Consider the following 18,107-nt stretch of genomic DNA (forward strand, 5'->3'; position numbering starts at 1 on the left):
AGGCATCCAGGCAGTGCTAAACTACTTTAGTTATTCGCAGGGGTGGTGGTGTGGAGTATAGCTAATAACTATTAATTCAGTGTTGCAATTAAAAAAGAAAGCCAAGAAAATCCATGGAGAAAAACTTTATCTCCATGTTCAGTTTAGCGCTTTACCTCAACAGTTTTCTTAACTCTGTGTTTACATTCACATAATGTTCAGTGCTTGTACAGTTCCCTGAGGCAAGCAGGTGAGATGTCATTATGTTTGACTTTCACGTTACATTTCATATTGGATATATTTGTGCAATGACAAAACCTTCTTTTATAAGTAAACAGCCGGAAGCCCAGAGAGACTAACAGCCTTACCCAGGGTCACCTGTTTAGTGTTTGGCACAGGCCAGGACCGCGGTTCACATCTTCCAGCTGCTCCTCTTCCAGTGCCTTTTCATTCCAGTGCTGGGAAATGTAGCCCCATCAGCCAAACGGCCAAGTCTCATTGCTGCCCCTTTACCTGCCAGTGATGGCAGTGCTACAAAACGTGGCAAACGAAAGGTCAGAAATAGGAGTGATAAAAGACATGGAAGTGCTGGAAATGGATCCTTAGCCTCTTCCTCCCTATTTGAGCGCCTCACAAGTGTCCCTCTCTGACACTGCTGTTCATTGATTATAACACAGTCTTTAAAATCAGACTGATCTTTTGTAGGACATGCTTTTATCCTGGTCCCTTTCCTGCTAGTAGTCACCGTCATGGGCAGAAAGTGCCTGACTGTGCTCTGTTTGTCACGTAGGTGGGAGGGTAGTGGGAGAGGAAGCGGGTTGAACTGAAGCCGAGCTTTTTACAGCTCTGTTGTTCTAGGACCAGAGCAGTTCCACTCCTGCTTTCATCACCTCTCCACCTCTGAGTCCCAGCCACCCACTTCTGCCTGCTTCCCCACATGCCACGTCCTGGGGGAGGACAGTGTGGTTGGCAATGCCCCCTCCACTATCCGCCTTCTGCCCTGGGAGGTGCAGGAGTCTGCTTCAACTTTTGAGCTGTTTTGGTAGTTGGGCTTTTCCAGCCTTTCTAGGCATCTGCTTTCCAGCTCTGGGAAATTGGAGATGTAACTTAACCATACAAGTTCTATACTAATGTATTCAGTGGCATTAATGTGATGTTGTCTTTAAGATGTTCTGGGACTGGATAGGAGGTTTTTAACACAGGATGCTTCACATCCAATTCTAAAGGCCTACAGGATGCAGGTGTAATTCAAGTTCTTACATGGCTGTAAGGCAGACATGGACATTATTTTATAATATGACCATATGTTCATAGATTACGGTTAGTCCGCCGGCTCTGTATCTAATAAAAGTTTAAATTCCAAACGCTTGAAGAAAATTTGCGGACCATGTCTTTTTGCCTGTAACTAGTTGCAAAAACTGAAATCAAGACTCTACCACAAGCCAGTGTTTCCCAGTAGAGAAACCCTCTACTTTTACAACCTCTAAGTAATGCGGTGGTTCTTTGGGTGAGATGAGGGATGCCAGAGTATTTTGTTGGGACACTAGAGTGGCATGACAAGTATTCTGGGACTGGTTACAGTTGAATCCCTGCTTCCTATATCCTGGACTGATTACAGAGTCAATGTTAGTGCGTTAACCAGCTTCTGAATGCAAGGGTAGCTAGGAAGACAACAGAGAAAATAGAAGGATATAAAGTAATGGAGAGACTTCAGAGCAGTACAAATGTTGACTTTGACACCACCAGCTGCTGACGTGAACTTGGCAGGAATTTGTGAGAAATGGTGGGTGTCACTGCAAGCAGGAGAGTCCTGCAGCTTTTGGGGTGAACAGGCAAAGGGGAGAACAGTTATTGTGACCACTCGGGGGCTGATTATTTGTGTCCTGAATGTGAAAATGTCTGGTCTCCTGTTCAATTTTGCAGCCACAACTTCACGTGACTCAGGGCATTATTTCCACCAGAAAACCATAAAAACTTAAACAACCTCTGTTTCCCAAAGTGTTTGTTCTCGATCTGAGATGATTGTCCTGTGGTGGGAGGTAAGTGGGCGGTGGGTCCTATTACATCACTCCCTTTCACTAAAAGTCTACCTCGCTGTTTTTCAACCTACTGTAGTGATGCTGCCATTCTGTTACACCTAGGCCTATAAGACGGGCTTGCCTGAATCCTCAGGTGAATAGGGATAGTTATGTGAAATTTTAAATAATTGCTTGGGTCATGTGGTCCTTTGTTCCCTCCATTGGAAATCACTATTCCAGAGCAAATAGTATGAATCTATATAAACTATATTGTTTGTAAGATGTCTTCAGAAGTTTTGCAGCAGGTTTAAATATTTGCTTGGTGATGGCATCTTGATTGTTTGAAAGAGGCAACACTCACTAGGGGCTTTGTTGGCTCCCTTAGAGTTCCCTTACTGGCAGTAGAGTGTTCCTAAGCAGAGTTAGAAAGTTAACTGTGCTGAGAAGCCAAATTTGCCCTCAGCTGGGAATTGGCAGAAGAGTCAGTTATGGAAGGAAGGCTTTAGGATTATCTGGTAGCAGAGTTGTGTGATCCAAGCCCTGGGAAACCTCAGCTTTTGTAGAGTATGTTCTGTAACAATAGGCTATTGGATAATTTTAACACTTGTTATGGGATGTAGAGTTGGGGAAAGACTTAAAAGTGAAAGAACCTTAAAAAAGAATCTCCAAATATTTTAAAGAAAACAGTACTCAGAATGAGAGCTTTCCTGGGAAAGACTAGTTCTTCACTTCACAGGGGAAGCAGGGAGAAGATGTAACTGCACTTACGGTAACTTAAAAGGTAAACCTTACCCTCCCACTTAGCTGTTTCCTGGTGTAAGTTCATATTCCACATCTGTAGTTTTAGACATGATGTGTCATTTTCTGGTACTCCATTCTGCTTCTGAGTGAGAGACTGACGCAAAGTCACATAGCAATTGAAAAATTGCACAAAAGTCTTTATTGTTAAAAATGTAGATATGTGGCAGGGTGCTGCATTTGCAAATGACTTTCAGTACAGAGAACACTTAAAAGAATGCGGTGTTATTTCTTTTTTTATTCCTTTAAGCCTTTGAATAGAAGGTTTTCTTTGCAGAGTTTCTGGAGTACATCAGAACAAGCAGGAACTAAAAATAGCTTTAAGAAAGCACCAGTATAGATGTTGCTTATAGTATGGTATCTGTCTTAAAGTTAACTCTTTAAAGCAGGAAGTTGTAACTCTCAATTTCTTAAGCAAGTATAAACATTCTTGACTCATAATGACATTCTTTGTGGGGTGAAGCCGCTTTTGCTTCCATTCTGAGCATTTAAAGTCCTTCAAGGATAATTCTACCAGTCCTCAATATTTTATTTTCCCTCTGTTGTGAACTTGTTATTAAACTTGAAGCAGATATAAATATCATTAACTTGCTACATATGTAGATATTTAGTGTTACATAGTCAGAAAGTTTGTGTACATCACACGTATCTACATAATTCCCCAGTTTCCAACTGTGTTCCTGATGAAAGGATGGTGGGAAATGGCATTATGGGGATATGTCTTACAGTACAGTGTTTCCCCTGTTCCCTCTACCAGATCTGGATGTTCTTTCATCTTTCGGCTTCTAGAATTTCTAGCTCTTTTTCTTAAGACAGGTGTAACTTATCCCCCTTCTCACACAAACATGCGTACACACACACACACACAATCTGCCGTAGGGAGTAGCGTGCACCATCCCATTCTCCGACTCCAGCTCTGATCCCACCCACTGGAGGCAGTGTCTTGCACGAATTCATTTGTAAGTTCCTTTTTAAAACTCGAGTGGTCGGGAAATAGGACTGATATCCTCACCTAGTAGGCAGGCTCTCAATGATAACTCCTATGGTTAATGCAAGGTTATCTTAATGTTTGAGTACCTGGGTTTCATGTCTTCCTTTACCACCTGTGTGACCCATGATTCGCACAGTTCTGTCTCCCGTTAGACTTTTTCTCTCCAACTCTGGACTCTTATAATATTCTGCTGATTTGGCATCTTCACTTGGAACTCTGATATCTTAAAACCAACGTGTGTAAAAACTGAGCTCTTGGTCCTCCTACCCCCCAAACTGGTTCTTTATGCAGCCTCCCCCATTCAGTTAGTGGAAACTTAATCCTTCCAGCTGCTTGGGTCAAAAAACTTGGAGTTATTCTGACTTTCACTGACATACCACATGAATTCTGTCAATAGATCTGGTTTAACACTGCCTTTAAAACATATCCAGAACCAAGCCACTTCTCACCATGGCTCCTGCCTCCACTGCTGCTTCCCTTCCCTGAGCCACTGTCCTCTCCTCCTCCATAGCCCTTCTCAGTAGCTTCCCACCTTTCATCTCTGACCCGTTTGCACTATTCTCACCCGGCAGTCAAGTGAGCCTTGAAAACCTAAGTTAGATTGTGTCGTCCTTCTGCAGTGCCTCCCCATTTCACTCCGGGTAAAAGCCACAGTCCTTACAATGTCCTCCAAGGCCATACAGGATCTGTATTGACCCTTCTCCGCAGCTCCAGCTGTGCCCCCATTCTGGAACATGCGAGGTCACGCTGGCTTTGGTGATGGTTATTCCGTCCACCTGGGACTTCTCACCTCCTTGTCTTAATTCTAACCTCAGTTCACAGTGTGCCCTGCTCTGGTATTTAATACAACATCACCCTCATCCTATACCCTCAACTCTCTTTACTTTGCCCTTTTTACTTTTTTCCATGGTTCCTCTTTCCTAGCATGCCACCTCCTCTGCTGCTCTGTTGTGTGAATTGTCATCTCCACCCCCCACCCCAGCTAGACTCCAACCAAGCTCCGTGAGGACAGGACTTTTGTTTTGTTTATTGATCTTTTCCAAGTGCCTAGAGTAGTCCTGGGTACATTGCAGGCCGTCAAAAATTATTTGCTGAATAAATTAAAAGGCTATTTTAAAAATGAATCATCCTTTCAGGAACAGGTGAGGAAAGGAAGCTGCATGAAGGAAAATGTTGCAGTAAATAATGATATTTGCCTGTTGTACTATGTGTGATATATATATATGTGTTTTAGTCTTAATTTGTTATCTCAGTTTCTTAATTTAATAGCTGTATTAAGGTGTAATTTACAGGCCATACAATTCACATATTATAATTGTACAAGTCAGCCATTTTAGCTATTTCTACAGTTGTGCAACTGTGTCCTCAAAAAGTCCCCTTGTGTCCATCCATATGCAGTTCGCCCTCCCCTCAGTGGCACCCTGATTTTATTTGTTTTTGTTTTTTTGGCAATCACATCTGAAAAGAATAATTTACACAGCACTACTAATATAGCTTTGCACTTTTAGAAATGACACACTTAAATATGAAATCAGGAGTCATTGCTGAATGTAGGCAGCAGTATCAGACATCGGTGAGAAGAATGGACTTGAGTGTCAGATTGGCTGCGATATTACCCAGCTCCACCATTTACCTAGTTACCCAAATTATTTTCTGCCTCAAGCTCTGTATCTGTTATATGGGGGTAATAAAAGCAGCTTACAGAATTGTTGTGAGGATTAAGCAAACAGGGAAACAAAATTTAGTATAGTGGCCAGCTTATGTTATTACCTAAGAAATAGCCTTGCAGGTAGAGAGCAAAATTCAAATCAGTTTCTAAAGTATGTGTAAAATATGATCCAGTTCCTGCCTGGTTTGTAAACACATATGCCTACTGCAGAATATAAAAGCAGGCTAATTTCCAACAGAAAAGATCATTTCTCAGCATTTCTTTCAAAGGTAGTTGCAAAATAATTTTTACTAAATTTTCTGTGCCCATCTCAGACAGAGCTTTGACACCAGGGAAGTAATTATCTACATTTTTGTTAAAATGATGCTGACCATCAGGAAGTGTTCCGAATTATATTTTAGCCTTTATGTTGGGAAATATTGTGAAACTTCTAAATTAATGGGAGAGGGGCATTCATTGTAGCTCTTGTAGCCTGATAAGGCTTCTCTAAATTATCTTTTTTTAAATTTTAATTAAAATAATTAATTAATTTTTTGCAGGGGGTGGTAATTAGGTTTTTATTTATTTTATTTTTATAAGAAGTTCTGGGGATTGAACCCAGGCCCTTGTGCATGCTAAGAATATGATCTTTCACTTGAGCTATACCCCCCTAAATTATCTTTAATAAGGTCTTTTTCTCTGTTTTGTTATTTTCTTTTATGTACAGATGCACAAAGCAGGGTCATCAGAAGCCTCTCAATTCCAAAGATGATTATAGTGAAAAACATTGCACAGTGACAGTGAATCCTTGGAATATGAAGAAAGATTGTAAAGTCCTGAATGAATTAAGAAGGAATTGTTACATTAACTTACATGTAAACATGGCTCTCTTACCTTTATTTTTCACTTTATAATGAAGATATTCCTCACCCGTCAAGGTTGCTTTGTTAGATATAGGGAATATCTAAAGCCTTTTCTGGAAGTTTTTTAAATAAATAAGAGCAGGTAATTTATCAGAAGTGTGAATGGTGTAATCTGCTCTGTCTAGTATGGTAGCCACCAGCCACATGTGACTATTGTGAATTGAGATGTTCTATAAGTGGAAAATACATAATAGATTTTCAAGACTTTGTACAACAAAAATAATGTAAAATATTTATTAATAAGTTTTAAAATTGTTAATCACACTTTTGAAATGATAGTATATTGGATATTTTGGGATAAATATAATTATTCCTGGAATTAAGTACACTTGTTCCTTTTTATTGTCTAAATGGGATTACTGGAAAATTGTGACTTGCACTATGTTTCTATTGACAGTGCTGGCATCTAACTTATTGCAAATAATATGAAAAAAACTTTGATTAAGTATTTTATAATTGAGTAGTTGATTTCCATCATATTATTTTCAGGTGTACAACACAGAGGCTCAACATCTTTATATATTATATTCCATTTAATGTCACCATAAAATAATGGCTATATTTCCCTGTGCTGTATGATACAGCCCTATAACCTATCCATTTTATACATAGTACTTTTTACCTCTCAATCCCTTACCCCCTTCCTGCCTCCCTCTCCTCCTTCTCCCCATTGGTAACCACCAGTCTGTTCTGTGTACCTGTGAGTCTATTTCTGTTTTATTATAGTAATTAATTTGTTTTATTTTTTAGATATACATATAAGTTAATAAATAGAATATTTGTTTTTCTTTCTCTGACATATTTCACTTAGCATAATACCCTGTAGGTCCATCCATGTTATTGCAAAAGACATTATTTAATTTTTTAATGGCTGAGCAGTATTCCATTGTGTGTGTGTGTTCATGTGTATATATGTGTGTGTATATGCGTGTATATATGTAAATATACATATATATAATATACCACAACTTCTTTATCCAGTCATCTGCCAGTGAACATTTGGGTTGTTTCAGTGTGTTGGCTATTGTAAATATTGCTGCTGTGAACACTGGGGTGCATGTGTCTTTTTGAATTATATTTTTCTCCAGACATATACCCATGAATGGGATTGCTGGATCACACGGAAGTATATTTTCAGTTTTTTAAGGAAAATCTATACTGTCCTCCATGGTGGCTGCAACATTTACATTCCCACCAACCGAGTAGGAGGGTTCCTTTTTCTCTTAAAAGATCAAAAATTCTCTACATTTATATACTTTCCTTACAGTTTAGGACACAATTTGGCAAAGCCAGATAGAATTTAATAGGAGTAAATACAGTATTTTTTCAAATGTCCATGCATTATGGATAGATATGTTATTGATGAGTTGGTTCCCTATTTTTGTAGATGCAGAAGTTTTTATAGCTTCACAGACATTTCAGTCTTGCAGAAAGAAAAATGTCTTTGCATTTTGCTGAACTTGTCCGGGTGGCTTTATGGAATTTGGTCCAGGCCTGCAGAGGTGAATACACATCCAAACCTGAACCATTTGAATGTCTGCAAGATTTTAAGAGTCTAGAATGTCAGATCTGGACTATAACTCTGGTGAATGACATCAGTGAGTGGACTCAAGAAAACTCCATTTGAGTGCAAAGCCTTTCATAAGCCAAAAAAGGCTTTGAAATTGTGGCAAAGCCAGAGACTTTTGTGCACCACATATGGCCACAAACCCATGGGGACAACCACAGGCCTTCTGGAGTGCCGAGGGAATTCCATGTGAGGAGTCCAGCACTCACAGGAATCCAACAAGTCCCTGCCAGCCAGAGCACCTTCATTGCTACTGTGGTATTTTGAGCAAATGTCTTTTCTTCAGGTTCAAATTGGTTTGTTGTTTTTTTTTTAATAAAAGAAAATCAAACAACTTCTTGTTCCCTTGGTGAAAGTAAAAGCCTAACATTTTCTGATTTCTTTTGACAGAGAAAACTTGAGCCTATGAATCTAAACTCATCTGTGATGGTCTGCAGCTGGGAGCAAGCAGATCAGTGTCAGTCCCTTTGCAGCCGTTGGCTGGGAGCCTGCATGTTCCCTGGAATGATATTTGAAACATGTCACCCTAGCTGTGCCTTTGCTCTGGACTGGGAGGCGAGTCAGTCAGAATCTGCATTATGGAATGTATGTTTCAGATTCAAAGCTAGGAGATCTTTTTTAATAGCCAGAGAATGTAGTCATAAATATATCTATTAATGTATTTATGCAAGAACAATTTTAAAGTTTTTTTATTATAAAAATTTCCCCCAAAATTGAAAATGAAAGAACATTGGAATTAAAATCCAATGGAATTAAAAACAGTGGAATTAAAAATCATCTGTACCTTAGTTATACATAAAGAATCTTAAAATCCTTCTAAACATTTTTTTGTTCAAATGTAGATATTTTTCCCTTCCAAAAATGAAAATTATTATTTCACATTTTTTTCTTTTTCCTTTTATTATATATTCCATATCAATAAATGTAATTCTTTTAAATCCCTTTTAATGGCTGTTTAACATTATATTGAACAGATATGTAAATAGTCCTAGGTTTAAGAAATTTAAAAATTTGTCATTACAATGCCCCTGCAAAGAATTTTTTCGTGTTTCTATTTTTAGTTACTAATTTGGACTAAAAGTTAACAAGTTTACTTTTCTTCATCTAAAACATTGGTTATTTTATGAATGAATTGTAAGGATTTTAAATAACTTTTCAGTAATTTCAACAAAGAAATTAACTTTAAGGCAAAAATGTATGATGGTTTGCAAATCTATTTTTATTATATCTTCACTTTTACCAGTGTCATATCTGTGTGAGTTTGCACAACTGCTTTAACTACCAGCAATGTAAGAAAAATCTGTGTACTAAAAATGTGAAAATAGTTTCCTGGTTTGTGTTTTCATTCTCCCAATATAGGTTTTGGATGACAAGCTTGTATTTGCAAAAGTACACACCCTGTGGGAGGTGCTCTGTACATACGCTGAGATACTGTACATAAAATTGCCTCTGAATCCCAATCATCTGAAAACCCTGTCCTCAGCCTTTGATACCTTCAGCTGTTTTATGAAAGTCCTCCAAGTGGATGAAAGTATCAACAACCGGAACAAGAGTTTTTCATTGCCCTATTTGAGAAGAGCTGCGTGAACGACTTTTATATTCAGGATAGAGATACATTCATCAACCCAACCACCAGGAGCCGCACTGTAAGTCTAAACCGAGTTTAGCTGCTGTCTTGGGGGTGATTTAGAACCTGCTGTTGAATTATAAGTGATTTGGTTTTGTTGGTTTGGTTTGGTTTTTAAAAGCTGCCCATAAAAAGGAAAAAAAAGAAAGAAAAGAATTATGCCTACAGATTCCTGTTAGGATAGTAAACAGTGGCTGGTTATTTACCCTGTATAAACCACACGCTCTCTTAGAATCTATTTAGGTTTACTTCATCCTTTCTCAGATCAAGTATCAAGTAAGGGACAGTTTTAAAAAAAATTCATAATTAACAGGCTTGTGAGCTCCGGGATCTGCAAGGCAGCTTTCCCTTCCCATGGTGTAAGTCAAATGGCAGAAATGAAATAAAGCACCTCATGTATCCTCCGGTGTTAACACGAAAAGGCGAGTCTTCTTGACCTTGATATTTCCTGGGTAAAATGAAGATATGTCAGGTGTCGACAAGCCCATTTAGGGCAGGAAACATGTTGTCTTGTTCACTGCTGAATCCCAGGCACCAGGAAGGCTGAGTTTAACAAGTGAGTGAATGAATGAACTGTAGTTCCCCCAGAGTTACCATGTGGGGCAGTGTGGATTAGCAGCTAAGAGCATAGACTCGAGAGATGAGGGTACAGCTCAAGTGATGGGGCGCATGCTTAGCACGCATAAAGTCCTGGGTTCAGCCCCCAACACCTCCTCTAAAATAGACAAATAACCCTAATTACCTCCCCACCCCCCACCAGAATTACCTTATTATCTCCCTGCCACCCAAAAAAAAAAAAAAAAAAAAAAGGTAGAAGTGTCCAAGAGCATAGACTCAGGCTGGAACACTTGTGCTGGTTTCTCGCTGTCTACCTTGTAAAAGTCATTTAGCCTCTGTGTTTATCAAGTTCCTCATCAATAAAATGTGGATAATAATAATACCCACCTCGTAGAGTTGCTATGTGGATTAATGAATCTGTGTCAATTTTAGAACAGCCCTGGCTAATAGAAAGTACTATGCATCTGTCAGCTCCTTTCATAATTACGGACAGATGTTATTATCAACCAAAGAAGTATTAGTTATTTGTAAGGGAAATAAATGTTAGACCATTTCATTTATCATTTTCTGTAATTCAGGCTTTTTCCCTCTGAAATACCATTTTCTGTCTGTGCACTAGTAAGTCACAGTGCTTTCCAAATTTCATCTGTCTGAGTTCTTGTCATGATGACAATACTGCAGAGTTTTCACATTTTTAAGGGACTCCGTCTGAGATGACAGCAACCCCTCAAATTCAGAAGCACTTCTCTAACTGACAACATCTCGCATGAAATGAAGTTTGTAAAATGTAAGAGCTTCAGACGCTAAATGATGCCATAAATGCAAGGATGTTATATATAAGCTCTTTAAATAAATCCTGTCATTGAAATAAAGGAAATATTATATTATAGCGCTCTATGACATTTTTATCTTTGCTATCCGTTTATCTGACTCTCTAAGACAAAAGAAATCAAAGACTGAGATTGATCATTACTACTGTGTGGTACACGTATTTGTGGATGAAGACCATACTGAAATGCACTGTCTAAGATATTAAAATGGACACTAAACAGCTGCTTGATCCACATGCATGGACAGAACAGGGAGCTGGGTGCAGGGAGCAGTCACTGAGCTTCCTGGAACAGAGAACCAGCATAGCAGTCCGGCCCAGCAGTCCACATGTTTTATATTTATATCCCAGCAAAATTAACAGTGAGAGTCTGAAATGAACTTTGGGGACACTTGCAAACAGCTGTCATGATTACTAATGTGGGACACCAGGATTCTACAGTGTTTAGTTGGCATCTGCACACAACCATTTCTTTTTCACTAAAGCCTGTTGTAATTGCTGGTTCCACATCCAGGCTGAGGAATCATCTCATGTGGTGTTTGGGAGGGAGGTAAGTGGAATCAGGACCCATGCTAAGGCTGGGTGGGTAATAATCTGGTTCTAGTACAGGAGAAAGGAAAGTAGGTCAGGTGGGAAGGAGAATGACTGGATTTAAATTTTGTTTCTTGAGTAAGCTAAATATAATAACATCATGTCAAGTTTCTTTATTGTTTATATTCCATGTGCTGTCACCGAATAACTACTGAATTGTGGGGACAAAAAAGCCTGGGTTTAAAATTGACCCTGCCCCTAAACAGCTAGGGTTCAGGTTCCTCTGGGTGTCCAAGGAGGGGGCTGCTGCCTCCACTGCAGCAGTTTGGGCACTTGGGTGGCCTAGTTTTTTGCTGTGGAAGACTGGCCCGGTTGTAGGACATTAAGCATCTTCAAGGCCCTCACCAGGTACTCACTGTGGTCCCCGGACTGTATCATCCAAGTGTTCATTTCCAGCCACGTTTGCAAATGACCCTCAAGGGGTTAGTATTAATCCTGGGTGAGAATTATGAAAAATTATATGGTACCTCCATCCCTTCTGGCAAAGGAGGGCCCCTTATTTACAAATGACCACAAAGTGTTAGCACCACATTTTATTAGCAGAACATGTGAACACGTGGTGACAGTGACGCTCACCTGTTTGCTTCTGCTTCCCAGTGCAACTTCAGCCTCCATCAGAGGACCTCAGCTGCCCCAGCGAACAGGACCTTCTGTACAGAGAATTTGCTCCTCCTCGAAGCATAGACAAGAAGCAGCCCTTAGATCTCATCAGGTGAGCTGTTGTGGAGGGCACTCCAGTGGGAAGGGCTCAGGGTTGCCCTCATGGCATCTGAGTGTGACAGTCCTCCAAGAGTGTTACCAACCAGGAAGCCCACAGGAGCTCTGAGCTTTGTTACCCCAAGTTTTTACTGAAGGCTTTATTACAAAGACATGACTTATTGGATCACTACCGACATGGCTAACCCAAACCCTAACTGTAAGTCAAACCTTTCCTTAGCCCTAACATTTGAGCCCCTACCTCTCCTGATGGTCACTCACTTGTCACAAAGCTCAAAGCCCCACTCCTCTAATCACATGGTTGGTGTCTCTGGCTGGCCAGTGCCCATCCCGAGTCATCTCATGAACACAAGCCATCCAAGGGTCCACCATGAATAGTAAAGACACTCCTATCTTGGGAAATTTCAAGGCTTTAGGGGTTGCCGTCCAGGAACTGGGAACAAAGACCTACAAAATTCTTCATTAAACAGGAGTAAATGTTAGGTTTCACTTAAATTATATAATAAGAGAAGAATTCTCTCTGCTTAGCTGTATCTGCTGTTCGACACCGTTTCACTACACCACGTGACTGTAATGTCGCTCTCAGCATGTGTATTCTCAGAGCACCAGCGCCGGCTGCTCTCCGGGAGCTTATGCTGTTTGGGCAAGGCTGCTGGGAGGAGGAAGGCCAAGGACAACTGAGCAAACAAAAATAATCGGGCTAATAAGGAAACAATTTCAGATTGAAATGAAGGAAATAATACAGTATTGAGATGGGAGACTTGGGGGGAAGTGAGTCAAGAAAGCGATCTTTGAGTAGGTTACATGTGAGCTGAAATGGTGATAAGGAGGCTGGACTTTGAGGATCTGGGATAAGTCACCCCAGGAATAGAGGCAGCTTGTCCATTGGCCCCGAGGCACAAATGTGCTCAGCAGGTTTGAGGAGACACTGGAGCCAGCACTGGTGAGAGTGATGAGACGCGAGGTTTAGAGGGGCATCAGGAGCACGGAAAGTAGTGTAGACTCTAAGTGCAGTGAGAAGCAGTCATGATAGTTTAAGGACTAAAGTAATTTTCTCTCACATTTTGCAAAGATAATGTGGAGAATGAATTGCAGGGACCCAGGAAGCAGGTAGGCCTGGTCGGAGGCTCTTGGAGTGGGCCAGATGAGAGATGGTGGGAGCCAGGGAGAATGCGTTTGGGGAGTGGAGCTGACAGGATGCAGTTATGGGCTGGCTGTGGATGGTGAGGAGAAGAGAAGGGTCAAGGTAGCCCCAGGTCGGCCTGGAGCCAGGTGCCTGATCTTCCTAATCTCAGTGCCCCATTCAGATGCCCACCTACTTGGGCAAACCGCTTAACCTACCAAGTGAGGGTTTTAAATCACTGAAGTCTTTTTGTTTGTTTCACATTTTATGGAAAGATTCAAACACGTACAGAAGTAGAGAGAACAGCACAGCCAGCCTGTCTGTATCAGTCACCCATCTCCAGAATTATCAACTCAGAGTCACTATTGTTGCAACTTTCATCTCCACCTCCTCCCCTCCCCCACTTCGGGATCATTTTGAAGGCAATCCTACATAGCTTAACATTTCATTAGTGAAATGACAAGGTCTCTTTCAAATACAATTGGAATATTCCTTTTTTTTTTTTTAGGGTTACAAAATAATTCCCTGATTGTCACAAAAATACACTTTTAAGCAGTTTTGGGGTTGAAATCAGGATCCAGACTAAGTTCACACATTGCAGCTAGCATATCTCTCAAGTGGGTTCTAATCTATAATTTTCCTGTTTCTCATTTTCCTTGAAATTGCTGATGGGTTTCTCTATTTCCTGTTTGGTTGATTTCATTCTCCCCTGTGGTTAGACTTATTTCTCCATCCTATGTATTGGCTTTAGCTAAGTGATTTGATCCTCCCCTAAAAGCTTGATCTGATTGAGGTTAAACTTTGTGCAAGAATATTTGTTATATGAAGTTTTGTACTCCTGTCATAAGGTACATAATGTCCAGTTGACTCTCTTTTTTGTGATGACAGCAGCCAATAATGATTGTCACCCGGGATCATTATTTCATAAGGGATTTTATTTCATGTGGTCATACTCTAATTTCCTCCCACAATTATCAGCAGGATCACAGTCATGAAGAGGCACTTTCTCATTAACCCGGATTATCCTGTAGAACAGTTTTAAAAGAGGAAGTTTATATATTTGTAAATATTTAAATTTGATACATTTTTCTATTGTTTCTAATGTTTTTTTCTAATGGAGGTACTGAAGATTGAATCTAGGATCTTATGCTTGCTGAGCACACACTCTGCCACTGAGTATACCCCATCCCCCTTGAGATTCATATTTATATGATATATTCCTTCTGTTATTTTTGTTTTATGTTATACAGAATTTGATGGCAGGCCAATGGGTTTGATGGCTATTTAATCATTCTTTATGGGCTTTTGGGGTTGGTGTGAGTGTTTGTGTTTGTAAAGAAAACAATTTTCCCACTGTTTTAAGTATGTTTGTAAAGGAAATTATGTTGATCTGTTCCCTTCTCCTGGTCCATGTATTCCCTTGTTGCTTCCCACTAGTGGCCCCTTGAGCTCTGTGACAAGACTAGCATGTCGTTAATCCAGGTTGAAAGAGATCTGAAGAGATTTATTCAAGGAGATGAAATTTGTAGACAATGAATTGGAAAGTATTGAGAAAGTTATTCATTAGGAGAAGGTATGGGGTTGAATTGTTAAGCGCAGAGAAATCTAAGCTATGAACCACCAAGACAATTATTAACTCCAGGAAAAGCAAAGTAGGGAAGAAAAAAGTAAGCCTAGCAGACAACTTGCTACAGCTGTGAACAGTCTGTACAGAGTCCTAATAATGTAAAGCAAGGATACTGAGCTGATCAAAATTATAATGTATTTGTATCAAAAGGTTGGAAGAATGAAGGTTTGGGTGTGTAGAGGAGATGTGGTTTGAAAGAGAGCTTAATCCTCATTTTCCAAAATAGAAAGTTAAATAGGTGATACGTAAAGCTGAAAAAGGCAATAGGCTATGTTAGAAGGATATTAGTCAGAGATAGGGAGTTTTTATTCCAAGAGTCAGCAGTAGGAGCTGAATGTGTTTGCTTCTGGCCAGGAAATGGGGTGGTTGTTGGGAACTGCTCCTTTTTACAATCAGTGTTCGAGAACTGTTTGACTCTTTAATGAATGTATGGTATAAGTTTGATAAAAAGAAATCAAAGCTGAATTTTGAAAAATTGATGTTAAGAATTGGGGTGTTTTTGACAGAGAGAGATAACAATCAGACAAAACTACATTTGAAGGGATCCTCATTATTTCTAGCCTTTCAGGAAGGACTAGGGGGCAGACATCTTTTTAAGGTTCAAAAGTTCTTTCTGACATTCTTGCCGACATGTAAACTTTGGAAGTAATGAACTCTCCGTCATTGTAAATATGCAGGCAGAGGCTGCCTGACCAGCTCTCTAACTGTAGCAGGGTGTGTTTACCATTGGCCAGTTGGAGCAAGCAACTTCTAACATTCTTTCAGTTTTGAATGTGGCATTTTCAGGATGGATAGTTGATAAGAATGTATTACAAAAATCTTAACAAAAAGAGTCCAAGACATCTCAAACCCATTGCCAGGGTTTTCTCTGCCAGACACCATCCTGAGCCTGCCATCTGTGAGCCAGGCCACAAATACCAGTCACATGAGAATGAACACACTTTGTCCCTCCTATCTGATTTGGCATCGGGCTCAGCCATTTTCCCCATGGAATGGTCCACGCCCAGGTCTCTGACGATGGAGCTGGTCTCACAGCAGCCCTGTGAGCGCTGGTCCAGCCCTAGGGGTTCCTGCGTGAAGTTTCTCAGGACTCCAGGCTGTTCTCAGAGCTGAGTCCCCCCTAGGCTAAGCCCTCGGAGCTCATCTCAGCTCCAGACTGAGCCGGAAGCTTCCGAGAGAACTCAAAGCTGAGGAAAGTCACAGGTTTTACCCAGCACTGCCGCGTCAGCAGTGCTCCAGCTGAGGGAAGTAGCAGCAGCAGCAAACACACCTGAGCCGCCGCCTCATTGTTCCGCCTCATCCCTAAGCCCTCTGTGTCTGCCTGTCTGTGTCTGTCTCCCTTTCAGGACCAGCCTGGCACCGCTTCGTGCCCTGCCTCCTTTCTTCTAATCTTGCCTCCCTGGCCTGTTCCGTCTACTCCAGATTAACTGAGTAACATTGAAGGGTTTTTGAAACCTAGGAACAGCCGACGTGCTAGATACAAAGAATACAGGGCAGTTCCTTACTCAGCCACATCCCTCCTGCCCTCTCCCATTCCCACATGAGTTTTATAAATATTTTGTCAGAGAGACATTGCACTCCCAGTTGTTATCATTATCAGCCATTTCCTTATTATCTGTGGTTTACGTTGCATTTGCTCCAGGGAAGTTCCCGAGATAAGGCAGACGCAGATGACTGAGCCAGTAGTTGAAGTCCACTTGTGTCAAGCCTGTTAAGAATGATCTTTGGTGGGATTTGTTGAATGTGCCAGACTGTCCAGTGAGTGGTGATGATCCCCTGCATCTGCTCCGGAGTCGGCCTCGTCCCCTCCTTTGCTCTGTTCTCATTTATCTCTCTTCAGCAGGTGAACCAGTGATCTGTATTTCTATGATATGTAAAATACTTCTTATTTCACGGTAGAATTTGGGGGCTCCTGTGAAAACGCATATGTTTTAAGTGTGAATTGAGTCAGAGGTTTAAACTTAAAGCCCCCTTGATTTAGAGTCAGAAATTAGTATGATGGAAGGAGGGTATAACTCAGTGGTAGAGTGAATGCCTAGCATGCATGAGGTACTGGGTTCAATCCCCAATGCCTCCATTTAAAAAACAAATAAATAAACCTAATTATGCCCCACCAAAAAACAAAGAAAAAAGAAATTAACATGAGGATGAAGCTACAGAGTGAATATGTGTGTCTTCTGAAACTACCTTCTGTCTTTCTGCAGGAAATTCTACGGAGAGAAGGTCGGAATCTACTTTGCTTGGGCTGGGCTATTACATTCAGATGCTCCTCCTGGCAGCGGTCGTGGGGGTGACTTGCTTTCTGTATGTATATTTTAATCAAAATAACTGTACTTAGAGGTAACTTCTCTTTATTCCTTGTTACGGTGCTTACTTAACTTAGAATGACATTCTCCAGGAGCATCCACGTTGCTGCAAATGGCCCTATATTGTCAGTTTTTATAGCCGAGTTGTTTTCCATTGTATAAATATACCACTTCTTTAGCCAGTCATCCGTTGATGGACATTTAGGCTATCTCCATGTCTTGGCTATTGTAAATAGTGCTGCTATGTATATTGGGGTGCAGCTGTCATCCTGAAGTAGGGTTCCTTCAGGATATATGCACAGGAGTGGGATTCCTGTGTCATATGGCAATTCTATTCCTAGTCTTTTGAGGAAACTCAATACCTTTTCCACAGTGGCTGCACCAAACTGCATTCCCACCAGAAGTGTCGGAGGTTTCCCTTTGTCCACAGCCTCTCTAGCATATGTCATTTGTGGATTTTTGAATGATCGCCATTCTGACTGGTTTGAGGTGATACCTCATTGTACTTTTGATTTGCATTTCTCTGATAATTAGTGATATTGAGCATTTTTTCATGTGCCCATTGATCATTTGTATATCTTCCTTGGAGAATTGCTTGTTTTGGTCTTCTGCCCATGTTTGGTTTGGGTTATTTGGTTGTTTCTTAGTAAGTCATATGAGCTGCTTATATATTCTGGAGATCAAGCCTTTGTTAGTTTCATTTGCAAAAATGTTCTCCCATTCTGTAGGTTGTCTTTTTGTTTTACTTAAGGTGTCCTTTGCTGTGCAGAAGCTTGTAAGTTTCATTAGGTCCCATTTGTTTATT

General features: G+C 40.5%; 1 long non-coding RNA gene across 1 annotated transcript in view; it reads left to right on the plus strand.

Moving 5' to 3' along the window:
• Window positions 1–5,996: 5,996 nt before the first annotated feature.
• Window positions 5,997–18,107, plus strand: part of LOC141577997 (uncharacterized) — a 56,313-nt gene continuing 44,202 nt past the window's right edge. Inside the window, exons 1-5 of the long non-coding RNA XR_012507809.1 lie at window positions 5,997–6,439; window positions 8,315–8,509; window positions 9,284–9,570; window positions 12,127–12,241; window positions 17,201–17,300. This is a non-coding gene — a long non-coding RNA (uncharacterized LOC141577997). The remainder of the gene's footprint in view (window positions 6,440–8,314; window positions 8,510–9,283; window positions 9,571–12,126; window positions 12,242–17,200; window positions 17,301–18,107) is intronic.

Source organism: Camelus bactrianus, chromosome 6 (assembly GCF_048773025.1).
Source record: "Camelus bactrianus isolate YW-2024 breed Bactrian camel chromosome 6, ASM4877302v1, whole genome shotgun sequence".
NCBI classification, from domain to species: domain Eukaryota; kingdom Metazoa; phylum Chordata; class Mammalia; order Artiodactyla; family Camelidae; genus Camelus; species Camelus bactrianus.